At 41.1% G+C, this 25,859-nt stretch overlaps 1 long non-coding RNA gene and 1 pseudogene across 1 annotated transcript; one reads left to right on the top strand and one right to left on the bottom strand.

Moving 5' to 3' along the window:
* On the top strand, positions 1-23,845 carry LOC103561452 (uncharacterized). Its single transcript, XR_547444.2, has 3 exons — positions 1-247; positions 857-947; positions 23,650-23,845. It is a non-coding gene; the product is annotated as an uncharacterized lncRNA (long non-coding RNA).
* Positions 11,621-16,411, bottom strand: LOC139078233 (mediator of RNA polymerase II transcription subunit 6 pseudogene; annotated as a pseudogene).
* Positions 23,846-25,859: the final 2,014 nt, after the last annotated feature.

Below are 25,859 nucleotides of genomic sequence, written 5' to 3'. Positions count from 1 at the left end.
GAGATGTTCCCTCATGATATTTTGATGTAAAAATATCTTGGATTGGCTTCCCTGGAAACAGACTCTGAAACAAAAGCTGCATGCTGAATGTTTATTGGGCGAGTGCTGTCTCGAGACGCTCCTGTAAGGAGTGAGGGAGAACCGTGCAGACGGAGAGTCTGACTCCACATGCAGATGCCACTGGGACTCCGCTGACTGTCGGGGGAGCGGGAGCTGGAACGGCCTTTCAGAGCGATTCCAAATTAAGGTAAGTGGGCAGGCCTTTGTGTCCCTGCATCAGCAAGTCATTGGCCCCCTGGAGGGGCTAATTTTGGGTGAGCCTATTTCCTAGGGCCGAGAACAATTCCCAGTGAGGGATGCAGCTGTGAGCTATCAGCAATGATATTTGCAGCAGCTGGGGAGGGCTAAGCACTCCAAAGGGATTTGGGTGAAGGGTATTATCCACTGCAACATCGCGTCAAAACTGGGATCACACCATACATGCAACTCCACAGCCCACTTTTTCTCTTAACATTATTTGCTAAATTTTTCTTATTTCATTAACTTCTCTTTGAAGACATTTTAAATAGCTGCCTATTTTATCACATGGAAATATTTATTTAACCATTCTCTTATTGTTGAACATATAATTTTTGATAAATTTTCACTGTAATAAATAATGTTACAACGAACATCTTTGTCTTTTTCACGTACATGGTAATAATAAAAAGAACCTACATTTAATTGAGTGCTTATTACTGACCAGGTAAGGCCAATATTTTTCTTGCCTTCCTTGAGGAATTTTTGAGGAATAAATGAAAAAACGCTATGTAAAGAATGTTACATTTAATAACTCATTCAATCCTTTTAACAACAGCGCGATGCAGAGAGTATTATCATCTCCATTTTGCAGATGAGGAACCCAAGGCACAGAAAGATTAAGTAACTCCTCTAAAGTTCCACAATTGGTGAGTATTAAAATACAGTCACTGTAAATCCAGAGATTAGGCAATACGCTATACTACTTCTCTCATCCTGCTTTTCTGGGGATTTTCCTAAGTTTGTATCCTCAGAAGGAGAATTCTGAGGTCAAAGGGCTTGACTTATTTTAAAGCTCGTGATAAGAATTGCCAGATTATTTCCCAGAAGTAATGAGCACTCCCATCAGCAGAGTGTGAGGGTTTTTCTCACCATAGTCAACAAAGAAAAACCCAAATCCTTAATTAGAACGGTGATAAAGAATGAGTAATCCATTCGCTCGTCTTCCATCAGGCCTTATGAACATTGATTGTTCTTAAGCAGAAGGCTTTGCTTTTGTTTTTTTAGCGTGCTCCATTATTTCAAGACTATCTTCTAAGCATTCACTAAAATGTACCACCTACATTTCCAAGAAGGATTTTTAATTTATGGAATGAATGTGTGAATGAGGGCAGAGACAGGGCATGAACCAGCAACCTTCTACTGCATTGGGAGCTGTGGAAAGCAGGTGAGTGAAAATCCTGCAGAATAAAGTCCTCCAAAAACAGGGAAGTGGTTTTGCCACTTGGAAATTTTTCCAAAAATTCTTCACTAGGGTCTTTCATAGTCTCATTTGAATTGCTTATTTAATAAACATTTAGTCAACATCCCTTACCTGCCAGCTCCTATCACGTGCTTGGAAACATCGACTTTTCCTACTGGAATGAACTTTAGGGTCCTCTGGCCCCACCCCTTATTTCAAGGAGGAGGAGCTTGAAGCCACTGCAGCCCAGTCAGGGCATTTCCCTCTTCTAGGGGTGGGGTTGCAGGAACTGAGGGTTCTATATCATTCAGTCATGGTCAGAGGAGCCCTTCTGGAATGTGTTAGAAGGCACCTGGCATTATTTTGAATTATTTTAACATTGGCTTAGACTGGTCTTACCTTCAAATAGCTCAATATCTAATTTAATTCTGAATTTTGAAGGATTTCTTTGGAAAACCAAGTTTTTCACTCAATGTTGGCCTTTGGCATTGTATTGAACCTCTCCAAGTTCATCTCCTTACCACCCCCTCTTCCACATAGGTTTTTGTGAGGCTCAAATGAACCAAAGTAGGTATAATTCTTAATAAAATACTTTCACAGAGTAAGCGCTCTATAAACATTGGCTTCAGCCCCCTTCCCTCTCCTGTGTCCCCTACTCTTGCTTCTTCCCAGAATGGTGTATAGTTGGGTGACCTTTCTGAACTTCAATATCCTCATTTGAATAAAATACAGACTATACTTCACTATATATTCACTACATAGAGTTCACTGGAGATCAAATGAGGTAATTGGTGTGAAATCTCTGCTACAACCCCTGGCACAGAGCAGGCAGTTAAAATTTGCAGCTGTGATCACCTTAATGCTTGTTGGTATGCATTAAGTCAGTTGTTTAATTGGCTGGGCTGTCTAAAGGAATGGATCCTAGGCACTTGATTAATTTTCAGTCCTGGTGAATTTAGGCAAAGGATAGAACCTCCATAGAAAGAGTATAAGATTTAGATTTTATGGGTGAAGTAAGAATTTCAATCCAGTTATCTTCAATTTCTGTGTTTTTTTCATTTCTTTTCTTGATTTCTTCTTTCCCTTTCTCATACTCTTCATTTTTTTTTTTTTCTTGACAATAACTGTAGTGTGCCTTTCCTTATGATTTGCTTTGAGGGATAATTTGTGCCAGTGATGAACGTTGAAATTACTGTTACCAGGCCATGTGGGATCTCAGTTGCTAAATCTGGTCGATTGGTCCTCTTGGCCTTTGGCACCATTTAACACAGCTGAACCCTCCCTTACCTGGGCCTTAAGGACATGACTCTCTCCTTTCTTCCTGTTTTGCCTCTATTCAAATCCTTCAAGGTCTCTTCCTCTTCCTTGGCCGACCATGTAAGTTCTGAAGTTCCCCTGAATTTTATGTGTGACCATCTTCTTTCCTTATTTCTCATTGTTTTCCTGAGCGATCTTCTTTCCTCCTATGATGTGTGATACATCTTTATTATATTGAGTACCAAATCTGTGTCTCTGACACAGACTGCTCAGCACCGTTCATGGCTGGACACATCCTCTTGGATATGCCACTGGAAAGTACAGCTCGATGTGTAGAGAACAAAACTCATTCATCATTATTTTCCCCCAAACCAGCTTCAGCTCCAATCCTTAGCCTCTATGCAACTACCAGTACAAAAATGATCAGTCCAGGCAGCACAGTCAAGTGAATAAGTTAAGTATTTTGCCTTTTCTGAGTAAAATCTCTCTCACTTTTCCAATGTCACCTTCTCCATGAAGGCTTTGATTCACCCCATCATTCTCTTTTCTGTACTATCTGTGCATTATGATAGCACTTACTGTATTCTATTGGTGTGCTTCATCTATATTTCTTTTCTTCTAGACCAGGGGTCAGTATACTTTTTCGGTAAAGGGCCAGAGAGTAAATATTTTAGGCTTTGTGGGCCATATGGTCCCTGTTACAACTACTCAACTCTGTGGTTACAGTGTGAAATCAGCCACAGACAAAACATCAATGAAATGAGTGTGGCTGTGTTCCAATAAAACTTTATTTACCAAAATAGTCAGACAGCTGAAATTGTCCCATGAGCTGCGGTTTGCTGCCCCTGTTCTAGACTCTGGATTCTTCAAGGGTTACTTAATAACAATTTAAAGTTTAGAGACCCTTTTACCTCCCAGAGGCTGTAAGAGGCCTGAGGATCCAAAATCAAGTAAGACTCAGTTCTTGACCTCAAGGAGCTCACATGGAAACCAAGCACACATGCTGTGATGGAGGTATGGATGAGTCTCATGGGCTGCCATAACAAAGTACCATCAACTGGGCAATTTATTGTCTAAAAGTTTTGGAGCCTAGAAGTCCAAAGTCAAGGGGTTGGCGGGGTTGGCTCCTTCTGAGAACTGTAAGGGACAATCTGTTCCATGCCTCTCTCGTAGCTCCTAGGGATTTGCCAGGAATCTTTGGCATTCCTTGGCTTTTCAATGCATCACTCCAATCCTCTGCCTTCACATGGCGTTCTCCCTGTCTCTTCACGTAGTCTTCCTTCTGTGAAAGTCTGTCTCTGTGTCCAAATTTCCACTTTTTTTTTCTTCTTTTTTTTCCAGTTTTTTTTTAATTGAGTTATTGATAGGTTACAATCTTGTGAAATTTCAATTGTACATTAATGTTTGTCAGTCATGTTGTAGGTGCACCACTTCACCCTTTGTGCCCACCCCCTACCCCACCTTTCCCCTGGTATCCACTAAACTGTTCTTGGTCCATAGTTTTAAATTCCTCATATGAGTGGAGTCATACACAGATTATCTTTCTCTCTCTGGCTTATTTCACTTAACATAATTCTCTCAAGGTCCATCCATGTTATTGCAAATGGAATGATTTTGTTCTGTTTTGCAGCTGAGTAGTATTCCATTGTATATATGTACCACATCTTCTTTGTCCATTCGTCTGTTGATGGGCACTTAGGTTGCTTCCACGTCTTGGCTATTGTAAACAGTGCTGCAATAAACATTGGGGTGCACAGGACTTTTGGGATTGCTGACTTCAGGCTCTTTGGATAAATACCCAGTAGTGGGATGGCTGGATCGTATGGTAGTTCTATTTTTAGTTTTTTGAGGAATCTCCATACTGTTTTCCATAGTGGCTGCACCAGTTTGCATTCCCACCAGCAGTGTATGAGGGTTCCTTTTTCTCCGCAACCTCTCCAACATTTGTTGCTATTAGTTTTAGATATTTTTGTCATTCTAACGGGTGTAAGGTGATATCTTAGTGTAGTTTTGATTTGCATTTCCCTGATGATCAGCGATGATGAGCATCTTTTCATGTGCCTTTTGGCCATCAGTATATCTTCTTTGGAGAAATGTCTGTTCATGTCTCCAGCCCATTTTTTGATTGGGTTGTTTGATGTTTTGTGATTGAGTTGCGAGAGTTCTTTATATATTAAGGATATTAAGCCTTTGTCAGATATATGACTTGCAAATATTTTTTCCCAGTTAGTGGGTTGTTTTTTTGTTTCAATCCTGTTTTCATTTGCCTTGAAGAAGCTCTTTAATCTGATGAAGTCCCATTTGTTTATTCTTTCTATTGTTTCCCTTCTCTGAGAAGGCATGGTGTCCGAAAAGATCCTTTTAATACTGATGTCAAAGAGTGTACTGCCTACGTTTTCTTCCAGAAGCCTTATGGTTTCAGGTCTCACCTTTAGGTCTTTAATCCAATTTGAGTTTATTTTGGTGAATGGTGAAAAAGAATGGTCAATTTTCATTCTTTTACACGTGGCTTTCCAGTTTTCCCAGCACCATTTGTTGAAAAGACTTTCTTTGCTCCATTGTATGCCCTCAGCTCCTTTGTCAAAGATAAGCTGTCCATAGATGTGTGGTTTTATTTCTGGGCTTTCAATTTTGTTTCATTGATCTGTGCACCTGTTTTTGTACCAGTACCATGCTGTTTTGATTACTGTAGCTTTGTAGTATGTTTTGAAGTCAGGGATTGTGATGCCTCCCGTTTTGCTCTTTTTTCTCAGGATTGCTTTAGCAATTCGGGGTCTTTTGTTGCCCCATATGAATTTTAGGATTCTTTGTTCTAATTCTGTAAAGAATGTCATTGGGATTCTGATTGGGATGGCGTTGAATCTGTAGATTGCTTTAGGTAGAATGGACATTTTAACTATGTTTATTCTTCCAATCCATGTACATGGAATGTCTTCCCATCTCCTTATGTCGTCATCCAATTCTCTCAGAAAGGCCTTGTAATTTTCATTATATAGGTCCTTCACTTCCTTAGTTAAATTTACCCCAAGGTATTTTATTCTTTTTGTTGTGATTGTGAATGGTATTGTATTCTTGAGTTCTTTTTCTGTTGGTTCATTACTGGAGTATAGAAATGCTACTGATTTATGCAAATTGATTTTATACCCTGCAACTTTGCTGTAGTTGTTGATTACTTCTAACAGTTTTCCAATGGATTCTTTGGGGTTTTCTATATGTAAGATCATGTCGTCTGCAAACAGCGAGAGTTTCACTTCTTCCCTCCCTATTTGGATTCCTTTTATTCCTTTTTCTTGCCTGATTGTTCTGGCCAGGACCTCCAATACTATGTTAAATAAGAGTGGTGATAGAGGGCATCCTTGTCTTGTTCCTGTTTTCAGGGGGATTGGGTTCAGTTTTTGCCCATTGAGAATGATGTTGGCTATGGGTTTGTCGTATATGGCCTTTATTATGTTGAGGTAGTTTCCTTCTATGCCCATTTTGTTCAGAGTTTTTATCATAAATGGCTGTTGGATCTTGTCAAATGCCTTCTCTGCATCTATTGAGATGATCATGTGGTTTTTATTCCTCAGTTTGTTGATGTGGTGTATCACGTTGATTGATTTGCGGATGTTGAACCATCCCTGTGTCCCTGGTATGAATCCCACCTGATCCTGATGTATGATTCTTTTGATGAATTGCTGAATTCTGGTTGCCAAAATTTTGTTTAGAATTTTTGCGTCTATGTTCATCAGTGATATTGGCCTGTAGTTCTCTTTTTTCGTGGTGTCCTTGTCCGGTTTTGGTATCAGCGTGATGTTGGCCTCATAGAATGTGTTAGGAAGTGTTCCATCTTCCCTAATTTTTTGGAATAGCTTGGAAAGGATAGGTATTAAATCCTCTCTGAAAGTTTGGTAGAATTCCCCAGGAAAGCCGTCTGGTCCTGGGGTTTTATTCTTTGGGATGTTTTTGATTGCTATTTCAATCTCTTTCCTTGTGATTGGTCTGTTCAAATTGTCTGCCTCTTCTTGAGTGAGCTTTGGGAGATTGTAGGAGTCCAGGAATTTATCCATTTCCTCTAGGTTATCCATTCTGTTGGCATATAGTTTTTTGTAGTATTCTCTTATAATCTGTTGTATTTCTGCAGAGTCTGTTGTTATTTCTCCTCGCTCATTTCTGATTTTGTTTATTTGAGCTTTCTCCCTTTTTTTCTTTGTAAGTCTGGCTAGTGGTTTGTCAATTTTATTTATCTTCTCAAAAAACCAGCTCTTTGTCTCATTGATCCTTTCTACTGCCTTTTTCATTTCAATAGTATTTATTTCTGCTCTGATTTTTATTATTTCTCTCCTTCTGCTGACTTTGGGCTTCATTTGTTCTTTTTTCTCTAGTTCAGTTAGGTGTGCTTTAAGGTTGCTTATTTGGGATTTTTCTTGTTTGTTAAGATGTGCCTGTATTGCGATGAATTTTCCTCTTAATACAGCTTTTGCTGTATCCCATATGAGTTGGTATGGCATGCTATCATTTTCATTTGTTTCCAGGTATTTTTTTATTTCCCAAATTTCCACTTTTTATAAGGGCTCCAGTCATATTGGATTAGGGGCCATCCTAAAGACCTCATTTTAACTTAATCAATTTTTTAAAGATGCTATTTCCAAATAAGTTCACACATTTGAAGGTACTAGGTGTTAGAACTTCAACATATCATCTTTGGGGGGACACAATTCAACCCACAACAAGATATACCTATTTACTGTGTGTATGCCAAGGGTACTAAGGTCAGGGAGAGTCATTTTGCTAAACAGTGGGAGAGAAGGAAAGAGAGGGCACACAAAACCCGGACAACATTTGGCCTGGAAGGATGACTAGTATCTTTCTAGATGAAGAAAAAGGAAAGAGAAATCCAGGCTGAGCAAAGAGCTTAAGCAAACACACAGGGGTGGGATTGTAAGGAATCTATATTGAATGATTATCCCCGCGCAGCTATGAAATGGTGAGGTTGGTGGAAAGGGCTCACAGTGATGCTAGAAAGATAACCTGGGGAAAGACTAAACGTGTGTAGGCTTAAAGTGTTGCTTGGACAATGTTTGTGGGGTGAATGAGCTAATGAAGTGGAAGAGAATGGTTGTGACTAATTGGCAGCTATGAATTCCTCCTCTTTCAATGTCAGGGGCTCGCTCATTGTTCCACATAGTCATTCGCATCTGGGCTATTATCCTGCCACTGCTCCTTTCACCAACACTTGCTTGGGTTCACTGGTCCCTCACAATTTTTGTGCTTCTGTGTGTCCTAGAAGAATTCAAGGACAATAGAACTGGAGGTCTAGCTCACAAGCAAATGTTCTCTGATGGAAATATGCAACTTGTTTATCTTTCAGTAATAAAAATGGCCAACATTTGTTGAGTGTTTACTCAGCACCAGGCACTGTTCTAAGCATCGTGTATACTGACTCATTTAATCTACACGTGTCTCCATGAGATGCTATTATCTCCATTTAATACATGAGGTAATTGAGGCTGAGAGTGATGAACTGGCCCAATGTAACCCAGCTGGTAAATAACTGACCTTTAACCGCTAGGCATATTGCCTCCCTCTCCCTTTCCCATCTTCTCTTGCCGTGCTTGTCTCTCCATGGCCATCATGGATCAGTCAACCTTCTTCTCTTTGCCTCCACCCACCATCAATTAAAATGCAACATTCTGATTCTTCTCCGTCTCCTATTTCCTCTTTTCTTCCCTTATCCTCATGCTCTCCCCCATTTCTTGGCCTCTCCTTCACTGTCTCTACATTGCCTTATTGGTCTTTCCTACTTTTGGTGTCAGGAATACACTGCTATTTTAAAGGACTCTTCATTTTCCTCAACAGTAACCAAATGCTTTTCAGCAGCATATGAAAACAGCTCTGGCAGGTCTTATAGCTAAGCCACTCCTCGATTAGGAGGGGCCAGAGGATGTACAACGTGTTGCATGTCCAAATACAAAAATGCGAAATATCATTATAGTCATGTAAGTTCCACTAAAGAGGATTATGGAAATGCTGAGAATCACAAACTTTTAGAACGGAGTGTACAAAACACTCCCATATCTTGTGCTAGCAGCATAATTTTCTGGATTACTGTTATTCTGACATTTTACGCATGTCTGACTTTACCAGTACATATTGTTCAGCATTGAAGCTTGAGAATATTTTCCTAAATTTGCCATTTCTGATTCTATCGTAGGAATAACTTTAGAGAGAACTCGAGGCTAATCATCCGACAGTAGCTCCCTAGAATAAAGGCCGTGAACTTTGTATTGTGTGAAGCTTTGGAATTTTAGAGGAGTAAGACTTGAGAGGAATTCTGGGATGATGGTGGGTGGGAGGCAGAGTGGACAATAAGGCCATTTTCAAAATCATTACACTAGATTAAGCTAGATTTTTCCTATAAAGCGTCCTTGAGGTGCCCTAGCACTCTTTTCTGGTAATTTTCTTGGATAGAAAATAAACAGAGGACTTTTGGCTCCTGACCACCACTGTACCTACAGAAAGCAGCTTTTTAGAACTCGCAAGCAGCTTGTGTGTGTGTGTGTGTGTGTGTGTGTGCGTGTTTGGCAGGAATTTTCTGGAGAGGCACGAAGCACTACTTTAATTCCCATGGATGCCGCTTGTTCCTCAGAATGGAAAATGTTCTATTTTTGGCCACAAGAATATTTCTGAGGAAAAAAATTAAACAAAGCATGGTAACAAGTTCATGTGTTCAGTTTTCCGAGTTTGAAGAAGTTTTAAGAGTTTCATGCATTTGGGGAAAGAAGAACAGCTTTTTGGATGCACTGGTCTCCGAGTGACAACAGGAACTATTCAATTTGGATTCCTGAGTTAGGACTGGAGGGCTCTGGGCAGAGAGGCGGCACGAGTGGGTGGGTCCTGGCTGTGAAGACTGTAGCCTGGCCTTTGATGACAGGCATATTGGCTGGTGTGGAGAAAAACGCCTTTTGCACCTGAAAGAGGAAAACACTCAAAGACAGGCGTTCCCTGCCCATCATAAACCTATCTTGGGTCGTAAAGTAATAGTCTCCCTCAAAGCAAGTCCACGGGGAGATTTCCAGGAGAGTCTGATCTCAAGGCAAAACTGTGGGCCAGCTACATGGTGGAGCAGATCTTTTTTGGCCCTCCCACCACCAGACACCATTCCAGGAAACAGCTTTTTGATGCCATGATGTTTTTGCTGCTGTTTGATAATCTTGATATGAAAAATGCAAAGGCAGACAAGTACGCCACCAACCAGCAACTCTTAAGGAGCATCGCATATTCAAGGTATCTTTTCACTAGAGGTGTGGAGCCCAACCAGCGCAGCCCAGGAGCCTATGAGAGAATCTTGAAGGTGATGGGGGCATTTGGAGAAGTGGTTGAAGTGCCTGGGAAGAGTGATCACAGAACTGGAAAACCCTAAACCCCTGGAAACGGAGCTGTGCCTTGGGCTTTGATTAAGAAACGCAGGCTTGTTTAGAGGGAGCCATGTAATCTGATACTCTGAAACAAACCAGGGGTGGAGTTCTAAGAGGCAGCCTGGGATTTTCTCTCCCCATCGTGCTCTGTCGAGATATTCTTGAATTCCAGTTGGTTGTTTCCTTCATCTGCTTCAAACCTAGCCCTTGGGTGCAGAAGCAGTTGTGTTTCTGGGTAACATTTAATTCTTCGTGGGAAGGGCTGTTCTCTTCTCATGAAGAGATTTGGTTTCTTTGGAGTTACGAAATGAAGTGCTGCTGAGGAGACTTATTACTCGTTCCTGAAGCAAAGCATTTTCCGAGGAACACTGTTCTTGAAAGCAGCTCTCAGCTGATGCCTTGTGAGCATGGGAATTTTTCTTCTTGGCTGCAGTCTTTTGAAACAAGTGCTCAAGATTGAGGAACTTGCATTGCATTGGTTCCGAAATATATACAGACAGTGTGGGGCATCTGTTCTTGGAGCCAGCTAGATTTCTCGTGCCTTTATGCTCGTTTATTCAACATCTATGTACCAAGCTCCTAGCATGTGCCAGGCACAAGGGTGAACACAAGAGACACAGTTAGCCTCTGCTTACATAGTGCTAACAGTCTAGTAGGGGAGACAGAAAATACATAAATATATTCACATCCTGGGGAGTGCTGTGAAGGAAAAGAACAGGGTACTGAGAGAGAGAATAATGGTAGACATACTTTAGAAAGGGTAGGCAAGGAGGACCTTTCTGGGAGGGTGATATTTAAGTTAACATCAAAAGAAGAAGCCAGTAATGAGAAGAAAGGGGCATGGGGATGAGATTTTCAGACAGAAGAAACAGCAAGTGCAAAGGACCTGAGGTGAGAAAGCTAAGTAAGTCTGAGGAAGCTAACGACACCTGAGATGAGCTGGAGCAAAGTGAGTGAGGATGAGAAAGGCCTGAGAAGACTTTGGAGGGTTAGCCATTGGCCTGGATCACACAGCACCTTATAGGCCAAAAAGAGGAGCTTAAATTTTATCCTAAGAGTGTTGGAAAGCCACTGGAGAGCTTGAAGCAGGGGTGTGACACGATCTGTCTTACAGTTTTGGAAGAACACCAGCTGCTATGTGAAGAATGGTTGGGAACGGAGGCAGGAGTGGAAGATTTGGAATGCTCTAGGTTATGTCCATGCAAGAGGTGACAGTGACTTTCCTTGGGGGTGGCAGCAGCTCCCTCCTATGTGTGTTCCTTCTGGTCTCCTTCCACATCTTTTCCTCCCCATCACTATTTTCTAGGGGAAAAGCTGACCTTCCTTTATTACAAGTACTGCATGGGGGGGACTGGTATTTTAGGCTTTTCCCAAGTTCTTTAAGTAAATCATCCCTTTTGATGATCTCAGTAAGCCTGTGTGGGAGAGAGGAGCTTAGGATATTGTCCCCATTTGACAGACAAGTAAAAAGGAGGTTCTTGAGGTTTTAGGAAGTTCCTAGTAGAGCCAGGTTGTCACACTCCCAGCCCAGGGTTCTCTGCTGCTCCTTCAATCCGTCCTGTTGACCTTTTGGTTGTACGTTGTCAATCTGGTTTACACCTTGTGTTAAAAAATAATTTTCAAAGAGGTAAAATCTTGATTCTCAGAGAAATGTAAAAGAAACACAAGTCAAAGATTTTATTTACCTCATTAATTAATGAGGGATCCAGTAAGATGTTATGGCCTGCTCAAGAACTATCTAAGAATTGCGGATATTTACAGGAAATTTAATAACAAAATGTTAGGATATAACTGGTTAATGTCCAACAGGCCATAAATCCTAGGGGTTATCTGTTCCACCAGACAGAAATTACTTGCATCTCTACAAGACAAAAATCTACAAGATAACAGGTAACTTCACCGAGGCAGGGACATTTAGTCAACAGTAGACAATGAGATAAACTAATTGCATTCTCCTAGGAAAGGGACCTTGGGTGGCCTGAGAAAGATGTACTGCCCACTTTTTTTTTTTGCCTTATTTCTAAGTTGTGGCTGTTTTTATGACACTGTTTCTTAGAGGAGTGATCATGAGGTATAATGCCTTTATTATGATGTTTACAGAAGCCTAGGGAGAGAGGTCAAAACCTGTAAGAAATGGTAAGGACTACCACCCCATCTCCCCCAGAAGGAGTTGGGGTTCACTCATTTATCACACATATATTGAGCACTGACGAAGGATACGAAGAACCCTGTGTGAGGCTGTGGGAGCTCAAAGCTCCATACAAAACAGTTCCTACCCTGTGGACCTCACAGTCTAGACGAGGAGACAGACACATAAGTGGGTACACTCTAATCCATCATGATTAGGGACAAGTAGAGATGGGGGGATTGTGCGTGCACAAGAGAAGGGAGTGGCACCTCCACCCTGGAAGAGTCAAGGGGACTTCCTGGAGAAGGTGCGTTTGAGCTGTGTCTTGGAGGATGGGAAAGGGTTGCCAGGTTGAGAAGGGCCGGGGCAGGGAAAGTCATTGAGGCAGGATGTCAACTACTGACCTGAGAAATAGGGGGGATGCAGGTAAAGAGACTCACCATTTTGGTTACGACAGATTTAAAATTTTCTCCTCAATTCTCACTGCTGGTTGCAGAATTCTAAGATTCTGTGGGGTAAGGAGGGAAGGGGAGTGGAAAAGGGAAGGAGAAGTTGGAGTCTCTTGGGCAAGCTTGCAAAATTTTCCTTTAAATATTAGGTCAAATTCTCTATAAAAACCCTATTTAAAACTTTTCGAAAGACTTTGAAGTCCCAGCAAAGCAGGAAGTTAATTAGAGTGGCTTTGATATCTTAGGGTATGTTTTAACAGCTGCTTAAGACAGTTTAAACAATAAGAACTTATGTGGTTTGGGATGCGTCTGTGATAGTCAGCTCCGGCCACAATGAAATCTCATGGCATCTGAGAGCAACAGCACTTGGCTTTAATTTTAGAAAGAGTTCAAGCCAAAAAGTTCTCTAAAACCCAAGAGAGGAACTCTAAAGAGGAAGATTGCTCCTAGAGAATGCATTTGGGGTAAAAGATGAATTGAGTAGGGACAAATGATCTTAACTTGGTTCTTGGAGGAGCACAGGGCATGTCCATTTCTGAATAATTCTCTTAAGGGGGATTTAACCAAGGATACTTGTTGGCAGCTGCCATTTGTAAAGGAGTCCCAAGGAGATGGATTAGCATCTCTGAGGAACATTTGAATAACCCAAAGGGTGTCCAAGCAATTTAAATTTCCTGGGGATTGTCATTGTGCTTGAATTAACACCTAATTTGTTTTCCGGTCAACACCTTCAGCCTTCTTAATTATTTCCTCAACACCCTGCCCCCGATTGCATCTTCTCCATGCTAGAGAAGAGCACGTTGAGGGATCCTATGATAAGCAATAAGGAGCTGCCAGTGGAGCAGATTTCAAGAGATTGTGGGAAGGCCTGTTCTGGAGGCCCTATGTGGGTAGCATGTGATGCTTCTGCTGTGGCTGCTGGGTGATAACGATGATGGTGGTGCTGGTGGTAGCATTAGTGATGATGATGATGATGATGTTAGCTAACATTTGGAGAGCTAATGTTTAAATGATAGCCAACCTACTGAGTATTTTATACCCATTCTCATGCAGTAGGTATTTTACCCTCACTTTACAGATGAGGAAACTGAGGCTCAGAGAGCTTCAGTGACTTTTCCATTCATCCATCCATTCACTAAGTCCTTGGCTTCCATCAAGCTCCCTACCTCCTAACAATTTACACAATAGTGTATTGCAACCTCTTTCCCCACAAGCAAAATTTGACTAAAAATATAAAAGTGGTTTGTAGAGAGGTACTTTTGGTAATGGGCCAAAGGCTGGCTGACAGACAACTGTATCATCCCGTTCAAGAGGCAAATTTACCTTCCAAAAATATTGCTTTGGGAATGTTATACCAATCTTCCAAGGACTTTCCATTTTCCACAGAATAAAGACCAAATTCTTCTGCCTGCACTATACATTCCAGGCCACTCTGCATGCCACTTGGTGGGAAGTGTTTGGGGCTCAATTAATTCCTTGCTTGCTACTGCAGTTGGGGATTGGCTTGTGAAGACTGTTGTTTGTTCCTTAAAAAAGTGCCACCACCACATCTTTTCTAAAGAAAGTCTTAGATTTATAAAATAAAATGAAAACTGCACAAGACCACATTTGGGCAGCACCTACACTCACACTGAATGGATTGAGAAAAGATTGGCGTGGGTCTGTGCACAAAGATAACATGGTTTTTGAAAGTTCCATTTTTGGTGTAGTAGCTGCATAAAGAAGAACTTTAAGACAGTTAGCTCTGTGAGTGGGGTGCATTTGTAAGCGAGCAAACTTGAGACAATGTCCACGTACAGATGAAAGCCTTCTACAATAGTCAACCTTTCTTGATCAACTATTGTCCTCAAACTACTTAAATTTTTTGTAATATATACATATCTTTATATATATTTACCTCTATATATAGGTACATGAGTAGGTGGGTGGGCTGCCCAAGCCCAGATGGGGAGGGGTACAAATAATGCATACGGAAAGTTCAGATAGAAACACAAAGGGAGTAATCTCCTTTCTTAAAGAACAGGCACTTTCCATACAGAGAAGGCTATGACAAGGTGTTCTAGAGCTCAGTATCTGCCACAAATAGGTGGGAAATACAAAAAAAGAAGAGGAGGCATGCTAGCTTCTCCTTCGTCCTGCACTCACTGGTGTCTTGCCTAGTTCTCAGGGAGCCTGTAGTACTCGCTTTCTGTGGGATGCTCTTAGAGGTCTTTGTCTCCTCCGATTTTTCAGCTCGTGGTAGGTTCTGACTCCTCCTTTGTTTGATCTTCTGGGATAGGTTTTTCTCCAGATCTCTGCTGCACAAATTTGGGTGGAAAATTTTGTCAAAGTCCACACGGTGCCTTTGGAAATAGAGCTTGTTCTTCTCTCCTTTGTATTTGGGTTTGGCCTTCTCTTGTTTTTCCGTCCTTGGTGTGCCACCAATAACCTACGGATGGATGGTATCAACAGTGTGACATTTCTTCATCAAAAGCAGCCTGAGTTCTGTGCACTGCAGTGGGTACTCTGGAATTCACAGCTGATCCCAAGTCTCTTGCCTGAGAGCTCCCCCCAGCAGTGACATGTTAGCAATCCACTAGTGGGATGACTTGGGTAGGAGGCTGCTGCTGTTGCTTCCAAAAGCTAAAAAGAATAGGCTCTTGAGCAGCCAAAGGATGCCCCATATTTTTCCCTCCAACCATCTCATTTAAGAATTCTAGTGTTTCCAAATTTCTAACAGATATTAATCTTCAGGGTTCAGAGATGAGAAATCAGAACTCCCAGGAAGTCTTAGGAATTCTCCAAATCCTAAATTATTCTTAAAATACTTCAACATTTGTCATAATCTTTGCTTTATTACCATAGATATCTAAGAAAATGTATTTAATAAATAAGAAACATTAAATTTAATAGTATTTGCAAGGAATTGTAGCCTATTGCACATATTCAGATGCTTGAAAATGCCAGCAAACATTATTGGCTAGTATTTGAATAATGTAACATTGGATCTCCAAGCAAGGTTAAGAGCACAACACAGCATCTCATATTGAAACTGCCAATTTAAGGAATTATCTTACTCCCAAAACTTTATTTTTTGGTATACTGCTTATAGGATTTTTTATAAAATGTATATGCATATAAATTTATTAATATAATTTTTTGTTTCAAAAATGACTCACCATTGATAGCAAATGAGACCACAAACACACAGTTATAACATGGCAACAGCTACAAAGAAGATTGACTGTTTGGATCAAGGCAGCTTCCCTCTTCCATTTGCCTGTCCCAGTTCCCTGAAATATCGGCCTTAACCCTTGGCTGCACTTGTCAGCTGTTCTGCTCTTGCTTTCTACTTGATGTCAGTGATTCCTTTAAACCAGTAATGTCTCTGTTGACTGCTAGGCTTTAGTTCTTACAGTGTAATTATAATACTTTCCCCCATTGTGTCAATTTCTTGACCAAGTTTTCTTGGGATTTGGGATTCAGAGACAACATATTAATTTCTAGAGATATGCTGGGAAGGAATTGCCTCATGGAAACACTAAAGTATTCTAATGTTAGTTTCTGTAGTCTGTCCACTTCCTTATTACATGTCCAGTCTCGGAAAGGATCACTCTTTCTGGGAGTAATCCAGGACACCACCACTGTTTGAAATGGGGATTGAGAAAGTGTTAACTCAAAAAGTCTCCAGTAGCTGATCTTGGATATCCACCACTGGCATGATTCAGTGGTGTTTTGGGGGGTCTTCCTACAGCAAAGGAATTCTTTAAAAAATGTAAAAGCTGAACCACAACAGGCATGGGAAATTCATAACTGGAATGAGTCGGCACACAGCATCCATCTTGAGCCCTGTGGGTCATTGATGAAAATGGCTGCGTTGAGCCACATTAAAGATATAGCTGTTGGTTACTTCATTTTTCTCATGATGTATAGAATAAAGATATAGTAAAGAGTGAGAGTGTCAGACCACCTGAGTCGAAATCCTGGCACTTACTAGTTGTGAGACACTGAGCAAGTTATGTAACTTCTCTAGAGCTCAGTTTTTTTGTCTGTATTGACCTCACAGGGTGGCTGTAATGAAATAACACGTGTTACAGTGCCCTGGCACATGCTAACTATGAACTAAAAAGAACCTACTCTCACATTTTTTCTTCTAAGAAAGAGCACATGGCATTACTAAGAGGGCATCTTACCAGCACTTTCATGCATTATTCAGAGGTCTAGGTGACAGGCAGTGCCGGTTATGGTTCAGTGCCCTGCCATCTGTCTTGGACTGTAAATTGCTAAAACAGTGTTGCTCTGCTCAGGCTGAGGCCCTCAAACCAAATCCAAAACATGGTTCCAGGAAAGGACCTTATGTCTTGTGACTCTTCTTCTTGACATATCACAGGACTTCAAGGGGCAGCTTAGGACTTCAGCATAGTAACGAATGCACAGGCAGGGGATGGGCTGAACAGGTGAAGGTCTGGGTAGCCTTGAGACCAACTGCAGAGCAGTGCAGACTCCCCAGCCTGGGGCAGGCCTCTGGGGTGTTCTGCCCACGCTCCTCTGCACATTTTAGGTTGTGGGTGCAGGTTTCATGAGAGAAAGGGCCACCTGCGAAGAGTTTGTCTTTCTGAATCTATCTCAAAAAGATATAGGAATTCTCAGATACAGTCACATAATCCGAAGTCAGAGCCCCTTGAGTAGCTTTGCTGTGTATGGGACACTCAGTAAATAGTTTGCACTGGATTGTAGTAGAAGTTTCTAGGTTAAGAGTATTAATGCAGACTTCAGCACATTTAAGTTTAAAAACCACTTTTTTCTTTTGCTAGCTGTGTGACTTTGGATGAGTTACTTATTATCTCTCATGTTCTGTTTCTTTGGTTATAAAATGGGGATAATAATTGTATCTACCTCATAAGGTTTTCTTGGGGATTAAGTGAATAATATACATAAAAAGCTCTCAACACAGATCCTAAAACATAATAAACACTCGAGAAATATTAGCTATTTTTTTTATTATTACGGTTGAATCAAGGAGGTATCCAAATACTCCTTGGCATATTCAAATGTCGCATTCTTGAATAGATCAAGAAGAATTTTCTCATAAAAAAATATGGTAAAGAATGGAGTGAGAGGAGTTTAGTCGTCCGTGGGGACGTAATTTTGTATTATCCTGGCCTACATTCACACAGCGTGGTGTTCCTGGACATGGACAGCGGGAGAAGTGAAGTGGGTGGAATGAGAAGGGAGGAGCTTCTATGGAGCAGAGGAAGCACTGTCTGTGTCAGATGTGGAAGAGGATGCTGTGGGTGGTGGAGACTCCTTCCTAGCACCACCAGAGGTTGACAGCTGGGCAATCTCCTTCAGGCCTTTCTTGTCAGTTGTTTAACTTATTCCAACCTGTTTAACTTATTCCAATCCTGGTCTAGTTAAATCATAAGACTTTAAAAAGGAACTCTTGAGTAGCTTCTCATGAATAAGGCTTTTAAACAGCACCCCAATCCATCACTTGCAGAGTCTTTCTAAGAAGAAAAGTCTGTTCAAAGACCAAGTTTATCAGTAATTGATCAAATAAATACCGGTGATGAGACTTCAGGGGATATAAACATCACCTTTCTTATGGGCTAGAGGGGAAATTATTCTTCAAGGATGTCCTGACCAGAGACTGGCAGATGGGGAGACTCTGAAAGACCTCATTTTCTGGTCTATTCTTACATTTCTAACCCATTAGGTTTTAAAATGAAATCAAAAGAAATGTGAAACTGGGAGCTTCCAGGGCCTTTTTCTCAGACTACGTCATGAAGACCGCGGAGCTGTTCCCACCACTCGTGAAGAATGTGCAATCAGCAGTCTCTAGTTGTAGACAGCTCTTAGGGTGTCTTCCCAGGTCACGATGAACCCCGACCCCCGGACGGAGCGATGGATTCCCAGCAGCCATGCATATTGTGTGACCTCCTCCTTCCTGGAATGTTTTTTGATTTAGTGCTTGCATGATAATAGTCAACATCACAGTAATAACAGTAGCTATTTTGAGTGCTTCTGTGCGTCAGGCACATCACTAGATACTTAACTGACATTATTTCCTTTAATTCTCAAAGCCAGTTAAGTAGCATTATCTCTAGTTTACAGATGAGGCTACTGAGGGTTGGAGAAGATCATTCATTTGCTGCTAAAGTGAATGGAATTGAAACTTAAACCTAGGTCTGTTTGACTCCAAGACCTTTGCCTTTAACTGCTAAACAGTGGCTTAAATGGATGTGGCCATAGCATCAGCTCCTCATTTTGGAGAATTGGAGCTACATGTAGATGCCAGGTGACCCGCTCTTCTTGACACCAGCCATGCCCTGATAATTTATGCTGGTTACAAATCTCTCTTGGTTCTCTTTCTAAGATAGATGTTATGCCTTTATTTTGGTCCCTGTGTATGCAGCATTGGCAGCTCTTGGCTTGAGTATATGATACATGCTTGTTGGTTGGCATTACAGTCTTGTGGTTATTGGTTAAGAACTTGACCCTGGCGTCAGATTCAGACCCCAACCCTGATACTTACTAGGTCAGTGATCCTGGGAATGTTGCTTATTTTCTCTCAAATTTTGCATCTGTAAAGTGGGGACGGTAACAGCACCTAACTCGTAAGACTGTTGCAAAGATTAAATGAGGTAAAGTGCTTAGATGAGCAAATGGTTTATGTTACCTGCTTAATAGAATTATTCAAACTTGGGAGGGTTCACTGAATGTTAATTATCACTAACAACATGTTACAGATTTACATACTGCCCGTTACAATCTCTAGTTCACTGACTTTGGTTCGATTCTTTAACAAATATTTATTGAGTGCTCACTATAAGTCACACACTGTACTAAGAGTCATGGGTAGAGAGAAGAATAAAACACTGCTGTTCTTGCCCTCAAAAAGTGTATGGTGTGGTGGGGTAGACGGACATCAAAACAGACACCTTCAACTTAATGTGCTAAGAACGCAGGGCTCATTAGGAGCCTGGCGGAGAGGGACGTGTATTAACCTGGCGATGCAGAGAAGGAAGAGCAAGAGTTAATTTCCTGCAGAAAGATGGGAAAGGATTTCTATGCAGACAGAACATGTAAAAAGGCACAAAGATGAGAAAGGATAAGGTTGGTGTGGAGAATTATGAGCGATTTGTTGATGTTAGAATATATCTATTTTAAGCCCAGAAATGGGGCTGGAGACAAATGTGAAGGGACGGCTTTATTCTGTAGGGCATGGGGGAGCCATTTTAGTAGGGAAATTGCAGTATGGAGGGTGAGTTTGAGAGGACTAGGGGAGTGGTCAGGATTGGAGCAGGGAGACCAGGTGGCAGGCTGTTGGGAGGCAAAGTGGCCCAACTACAGCAGTCAAGTAGGATGGAGAGGAAGGGATGAATTAGAGAATTCAGGAGGTGAGGCTGCAGGACCTGTAATTGAATGGACATGGGCGGTGGGAGGGGAAGGAGTCTTGGATGATTACCCTTTCCTGCTGTAAATCCTGAGTTAATGCACCTCCTCCCCTGGGAGTTCTCATTTTAGAGGATAATTATTTTTCCATGTTTTCAGAAGGATCAATTAGACAATTAATTGTATGGGTTCCTAATGTCCAGTAGAGAAACTACGTGAGTAGTTGAAACCAGTTCTAAGCAGAGAGATTACAGCACTTAGTGTCTCTGCATCTCAGTTTTCCAGTCTGTAAACCGTTGGATTGACACAAGGATTAAATGAGCCAAAGCTTTTATAACAGTATCTACCATCCAGTGAGCTCTCAAAATAGGCGAGCTGCAGTTAGTATTGTTGGGACTGTTCTTCATTTTCTAGCCCAGCCCCATGCATCTCACTACCTGGGTTCAAATGCAAGCTCTGTGCAAGATTGAAAAAAAAATTACTTACCTTCATTAAGCTTCAGTTTCCCATCTGCAAAACAGGGACAACAATAGACAATAGTAAAAAAGTGACTACCTCATAAGCTCGCGTGCAGATTGAATGATGGAAGGTATACCAAATATGAGCACAGATCCTGGCACATAGTAAGAAGCAAGGAAATGTAATCTACTGCTACATTCTTTATTGTGTGCTAGGCATTTTTGTGTATGTGACATAATTTCATTTTTCCTGCATCCAATACAGTAGGTGATATGATTTCCATCTTATAGATGAAGAGATTGAAGCATGGGGAGGTTAAATGCTTTGTCCAAAGTCATATACAGCTGTAGCTGAGCTGATATAAGCTATTCTATTTAGGGCACTTTGATACTTTTAGAATCTTTAGGAAGCTCCTCTAGGACCATAGAAAAATGAGTTTTCAGTTTCACCTAGTTTGTGATTATATTGATTTCTACCAGAAAGGAATTAGAATCATCATCAAAAGTTAGAGCTGGAAGTAACTTTATTAAGTATCTAAAAAAATGAATTGCAATCTTGTGTTAGTCTTCCCATCTGTTGTTAAAAATAAAATAAAACATCAACGAAAAAATCCAATACAAAACTTATGCCAAAATCCAATATGAGAAGCAGGTAATTGTGGATCTCTGCTGCCTGGAGGAGAGGTCACGGGGGCGAGATTCAAGTCTTTCCCCTTTCTTTTCTAAAGGGCTCCATAAAGCCCTAAGGAACAAACTTTGAAAACTACCAATCAGAAAATCCTTTCTTTGACTGATGAGGAAACCAAAGCTAAAGCTTTGGATAAAGCGGCTTTCCAGTGCCCAGCGTTGGAGCCAAAGTTACCAATTCCTCCTCTGGTTGTCCCAGCTGCTTGGTCACTGCTGTTGCCAACCCCCTCAACCCCCCTACACCGGTACACTAGGCTGAGTGTGACAAAGGGGGCTCCTTAGTTGGTGAAAGCCTGTATCAATGTTCACAGTAGTGATACTTAATTTCTCTTTTATAATTTTCTGTGCTTTGCAAATATTCTATAATAAATATTTATTACTTTGTTGTTGTTGTTGTTGTTGAGGAAGATTTGCTCTGAGCTAACCTCTGTGCCAATCTTCCCCTATTCTGTATGTGAGTTACTGCCACAGCGTGCTCTCTAGTGGTGTACGTCTGCACCTGGGATGTGAACCTGGGCCACTGAGGTGGAGTGTGCTGAACTTAACCACTCACTACGCCACGGGACCAGCCTCAATATTTATTACTTTTATCATCAGAAAGAAATAATTTTAAGATATTAAGTTGGTTAAGAGGGAAGAGGTGATTTCTATCCCAACAGTGGAGTAACCCAAGTTTATGGACTTTTCTTGTCTTTTGATTTCTCTGAGTGGGGCTTGTTCCAAAGAGATATGGTATTATTCTGTGAAAGTGTGCTTACCTTCTATCTGTTTATTTTTAATGTTGCCCCACATAAGGCCCAGCATTGGAGACCTTCCTTCATGTGTCTCCAATCCATCCCTCTAATATCCTCTCCCATGATTCTAGTCCAAAATGGCTAATTGCCCAGCAATCAGACCAAGGCAATCCCTGCCTCTCTGTTTTTGCCTATCTAGTTCCCTCTGTCTAAGAAAGCCTTTTTCCTCTCTCTCTTCTTACCACAGCACTGATCTTTCTTTTCAAAGGCCCATATCATATTCACTTCACTTGTTCACTGATTTATTCATCCATCAACAAATATTCATTAAGTGCCTCTATATGTCAGGAACTGACCATTCTAGGCCTTGGGGCTAGAATGCTGGACAAAGTAGACATGATCTCTGCAATTACAGAGGGAAATCTTCAGTGAGAGATAGTGATATTAAACAACTAAACATATGCATTAATACATCTATTCTCTATCTATCTATCTATCTATCTATCTATCTATCTATCTATCTATCTGTCTATCTATCTATCTATCAACTCTCCATCCATCTATCCATCCATCCAATTTCAAAATGTGATAAGTGCTATGAAAGAGAAGACCAGGGTGGTCCTATTTTATTATGAGTGGTCAGAGAAGGCCTCTTTGGAGAAGTGACCTTTAAGCTGATACCCAAAGGGCATACATGGAAGGCTGTGGGAATGGTGAGGGAAAAGCAATTTAGGCAGAGGAGACTCTCAGTTAGAAGAGTTGGACTAAGTGGAGGGAGTCTAGTAAAGGTGAAGCAGAGAGAATGACCAAGCATTTTACTATCATCATTTGACTATCATCAACATGCATTTTGTTATCATCAACTATCTTACTTAAATATTTTGTTTATTAGCTGTCTCCTCCTTCCACTACAGTGTAAACTTCATGAAGGAAGGTGTTTTTGTCTGATTTTTTGACTATTTTATCCCTAGTGCCTAAAACAATGCTTTAAAGACAGTAGGCACTCAATAAATGTGTTTGAGTGAATGAATAGAGAGCGCGATGCAAGGGAATCTAGAGAGGCAGGCAGGGGTGAAATCATACAAAGCGTGTGGGTTATGATAGGTGCTCGGATTTTATTCTACTTGCAGTGGCAAATAACAGGTATTTTAACACAAGAATTACATGATCTGATATATGCTTTTAAAGGCTTACCGTACTCTGATTTTGGGTGGAGATCGGCAATTGTAGAATCCAGTTAACTCAAAGGGCTATGCAGTAACTTGGTTGGAGGGGATCATGGTGCTGGTGATAGCACAGACAGAGAGAAAGGCATGAATTTATGATGTATCTCAGAGGTAGGAATAACAACTTGCTGATGGATTTTGTGGCAGACATTTTAGGTTGCTTTCTCAATATCCATTCTCCCTTTCCTTCTTACTAATATAATGCTATATAATATAAATTATATAAAATTTATAATGTAAATGTTGTTTGGGGTGACAATGTACCTAACTCCCCCAAAAATCTGTATTTCCCAGCTTCTTTTGCAACTAAGGGTGGCCATGTGCTATAGTTCTAGCCAACAAGATGTAAGAGGGAACTGCTGAGCAGGGAGTATGGGAAAGCTCTTTAAAAGGAAGTGTATTCAACTGCCAAATGACATCTTCCCTTTGCTCTTCCCCTTCTTCCTGTCTGGATTGCAGATGCTGGTGTGGAACAGCCATCTTGAGGACAAGGGGCAACAAGCAAAAGGACAAAGTCACCCACAGAGGAAACAGAAAGAAAGGAGCCTGATCTGTGATGACATTCTGGAGCTCTCATCTCACCCTGCACTGCCTATCTTTGGACTTCTTTTGTGAAAAATATAATCGAACTCCTATTAAATCACTGCAAGTTAAATTTTGTTTAGAGACTACCAAATATATTTCTAACTGACTCAGATTGGAGGTGGGGGAAGCAAGAAAGGAGAATCAAAGATGATTTCAGCTTTTTTGTTTCCCTGAACAACTATTTAAATGGAAAATTGGGTGATGAACAGAATTTAAATGGGGGTATGCGTATGTGTGTGTATATGCCTGTGAGTGTCTATGTGTGAGAGACAGAGATAAAGAGCAAGAGAGAGAGACAGAGAGAGATGGAATCCAAGACTTTGGTTTTGGATATGTTAAGCTTAAGATGTCTGTAAGACATCTATGTGGAGATATTAACCAAAGAGTTGATTATATGAACTTGTCATTCAAAGAAGGGTCTGGAATAGAGATGAAATCTGGCAGTTGTCAGCACAGAGATACTATTTAAAGTCATGTAAATGGCTGAGATTTCCCAGAGCAGGAAAGTATAGAGATGGAAGAGAAAAAGGTCATGGCTAAACCCAGAGCATGTCAACATTTAAAGGCAAGGAGGGGAAGAAGTGTGTAAAAGAAACTAAGAAGGAATAGCCAGTGGGGAGTAACAGGAGTTAGCAACAAAGTATTGTCAAGAAAGTGGGCTTCCTAGGCCCATTTTGCTTGTGCACAGCACATGAGTGTTGTGTGCTACTCATTTGGCACCTTGTATATAGTAGATTGGGAAGTTATTTCTCTTTGTGCGTGTAGGCCGCTTTCTCTCTGTGGTAAGGCCTTTGGTCTCCAGGGAATGGGATCATGTCTGTCCTCTGGAATTCCCCATACCAGGGACAGTACTTAATCTTGAAGCAATGTTCCATAATGCTTGGCAATGACAATCTGTGCCCACTGGGGTCAGTGAGAAGAAAGAGGATGTTCAGGAAATGGAAACTGGTTTGGAAAAATGAAAAATTTGAAAGCATGCTCAATCCCAGGTGGAAAGGCTCATTGAGCAGCAGAATGAGATAGAGTATCTGACCAGAGGGAAGACTTTTTAAGAATAATTTTAAGAGCACAAGTTAGCTACAGCTCATCGGGCTTGGTAAAAGCCAGATAGATTAAAGAAAAGACGGCACAGAATCTGAGAATTCCCTTGATTCAGGGTTCGGGTGGAGAGGGTAGCTTCCACCGGAAACACCAAGCGCTTATGCCGGAAGCTGAGCAGGAAAGGACAGTGTTCCCAGAGCTGGGATGAGCTCATAGTGACTGCTGGGGTGAAATAAAGAGGAAGGAACTGTGAAACCCTGGCTACACGCTGACCCACAGGCATGGCATTGACTAACTCTCAAGATAATTCTCTCGTGCTCTTTGGTATGAGATGCTGATGTCTTGCTCTAGAAGCCTATGGGATGGGAGAGATGTGCAGCCTTGGGCTAGAAGGCCAAACTCTTGATCATTCATTCATTCACATGTTCAATCATATTTGATATGCAATTACTATATGCCAAGTCCTGGGGAGAGAGGGGTGCAAAAGAGAAAAAAACATAACTAATTTCATGAAATTCATTTTCTAGTAGAAAGGTTTATGTGTATGTGAGAAGAATAAGTAGAAAAAAATTAATGAACAAGATAATTTCTTATAGTAATGATAAGAGCTGTGAAGAAAATCAGACACTATGATACGCTAGAGCCAGAGTTGTCCAAAGCATGGTCCTGGGTCAACAGCATTGTATCACAAAGAAGCTTGTTAAAACGCAGAATCTCAAGAAACACCACACACCTATTGGATCAGAATCTGCATTTTAACAAGATTCCCCCCACTGCCGCCATGATTCCTATGCACGTTAACGTTTGCCAAGTACTGTGCTGGAGTGTTTGGAAAGGGGGATCCTTTAGGTTGGATAGTTAGGGAAGCTTTCTCTGTGGAGGTGACATCTGAGCTGAGACCTGAATGAAGAGAAGCCATCCATGTAAAGATCTGGGAGCAGAGCATTCCATGCGGAGGGAATAGAAAATTCAAGGGACTGGATGGTAATACGCTTAGTGTATTCAAAAAACAAAAAGATGTGCTCCCTCATCATGGACTCTCT

This window comes from Equus przewalskii, chromosome 1 (genome assembly GCF_037783145.1).
Source record: "Equus przewalskii isolate Varuska chromosome 1, EquPr2, whole genome shotgun sequence".
Taxonomy (NCBI): Eukaryota; Metazoa; Chordata; class Mammalia; order Perissodactyla; family Equidae; genus Equus; species Equus przewalskii.
Note: the sequence above shows the minus strand (reverse complement) of the source record. Positions and strands in the feature narration are given on the sequence as shown.